Source organism: Dipteris shenzhenensis, chromosome 6 (assembly GCF_047967505.1).
Source record: "Dipteris shenzhenensis isolate YYH24624 ecotype China chromosome 6, Dip_SZ_1.0, whole genome shotgun sequence".
NCBI classification, from domain to species: Eukaryota; Viridiplantae; Streptophyta; class Polypodiopsida; order Gleicheniales; family Dipteridaceae; genus Dipteris; species Dipteris shenzhenensis.
In genome coordinates this window covers 17,265,113-17,267,360 of record NC_141601.1, presented here as the reverse complement: position 1 = coordinate 17,267,360, position 2,248 = coordinate 17,265,113, and positions in this window count along the sequence as shown.

The window sequence follows — 2,248 nt, the reverse complement described above, 5'->3', positions numbered from 1 at the left end:
AAGATAAGATAACTACCAGCTGAGATCAGAGAGCGTATATACGAGCCGTATCTCATCCCTAGATTATGTCAGAATCAAAGCCTCCCTATGCTCATAAGAGTTGAGGGGTCTCATGGATGTCTACACTAGCAGCTCTTTGCCTTACAATGAGTCTATGTAGCTTGCCTGTTCCGCTACCAATGTTGATTAGGGATGAACAAGAGTACTGGAGGTAGTATAGCTCGAAAGCTATCATATGAGAGACCGAAACGACCCGTTCTCTATACCTAGGTATTGAAGCTGCACCTTGAGCCACTATGGTTTGAGTGGGAGGCTTATATAGCCACCATCAATGCATACAGGATGACCCAATTGATCTATATTCATGCAATTTTTTATCTCCCATGCGCATTTCCATGCAAAGTCCCACGAGCAATTATTAAAAAACAGTATCTTTTAATAGCAGTTTCTCATGGACTAGCCGATGTTTGAACAAGGAAAGATTAAAGTCATGGTCTAGCTTTGATGGTAAGTCTAGGATTTAATATTTCTAAAAAAGCATACACACACATGTGTGTGTGTGTGTAGACAAGCTTTTATTTTATTTTACTTGTATATGCAATTAATTAATTGATAAAGATATGAACACAAGCTATGGTCTACAAAAGAAGCTCTAAACCAACTATTAAACCACAAAGCACCCAAAGTGATCATTGGGTATAGAGAGGAGCTCAATGTAAAAACCAGAGTGGCCGCTCTTATGACTACCCAAAGTTTGAGGTTTTTTTGAAATAATTAAAAGGGATACACTTTGGGCTAGTGGTAAATAGCAAGAGCCACACATTGAATATTTCCTTGTATGGGTATATGATTGAATGTCATTTGGGTTTTTGGTGCATTATAGGATTAATAGAAGTACTAGCATAATAGTGGAGTGATGGTACTGAGTGTACTACGTTCCCCAGTCTGTATTGGGTAGGATTATCACTCTGAGTCATCCACACTAGAGACAAAGGAGGAATGACTTAGCCAAGAGAAAAGTACCGCTACACATTCCAAGGTTCTTCGGATCCTCTCCCACTTGAAGTGAGCTTCACAAGAGTAAAGAACCTCGAGTCTGCTCTAGTACTTTGCCTGGCATGATGGAATACTGCCACTAACATGAGGAGGGTGGGGATTACTGAAACAACAATTGCGGGACAACTCTTTCTTGCATGGAGCTTGAATGTTACCTTACAATACTTGAAGGTTGTGTATACATGCCTAAAGCTCGCTGAGAGGGTGAGACAACCACCATTGTGATGGGCTCCTTCCCATTCCCTTCTGTGCTATACCACACATGAGTTTCCCCCACTAACCCCATTGGTGGAGTGCCTTTGATAGAGCACAAGGATACCTAGGGGGAAGATAGTGGTAGAATGACTCCTCAAGGAGGAACGATGTGAAGTCCCATTTATGGTTTCCTTGGAGGAGCATATGCTGTTCATTGGGTTTGAGATCTGTGTAGTCAAATGTCTTGTGATGGTATGAAAAACCGACGATTCATAATGGTGTGATGAAGTAAGCTATTGATATCTTGTTGCTTCAAAATGGAAGCTGTAGACTAAGTAATTAGTGCATGAGTTGAAACTTGTTATGGTTTGCATGCTGATACATGGGCACTTTTGTGTCTTCTAGAGTAGTTGTGTCTTGCATGTAGCTATAATGAATGTCAACCAATACGTGTCGACTGGATTGCACAAATACATAAGGCCCTTATAAAATCATTGCATGGCTTTTATTTCCTAGTCTGGCATTGAGATTTTGCAGTGTGGTGTTGTAACCATAATGCTTCATGTCTTACATAGTTGTTATTCAAAATCGGCCCAACAAGGAAACATGGAGACCATGGTTGCAATGCCTTAGCATGCATCTCTGATACTGAGACAAAGTTTCTATAAAAAAGAAGTGAAGCACATAAGTCATAGCAGCTTTTTCAGTGTTGGTATACATACAAATTTTAACCATTTAGTTGGGCTATTTAAGGTTAAGGTGTCTCTTCTATTGTGTTGATCATGGCAATTTTGTGACCCGATTCTAAGAACTGTGAGCTAGAGCAAGCTTATATATTTCCTCTAGAAGAGTGGACACTGGTATGGAGTTGAGTGATGGCATCAGAGGAAAGACTTTACCTCTACTATGTAATATCCTTGGATTTGTTCCTATTGCATTCCCCGTGCATTTTGGTCTAGCGTCTACTCCAAGCCCTTGCAATTTGTGGGCACTTATG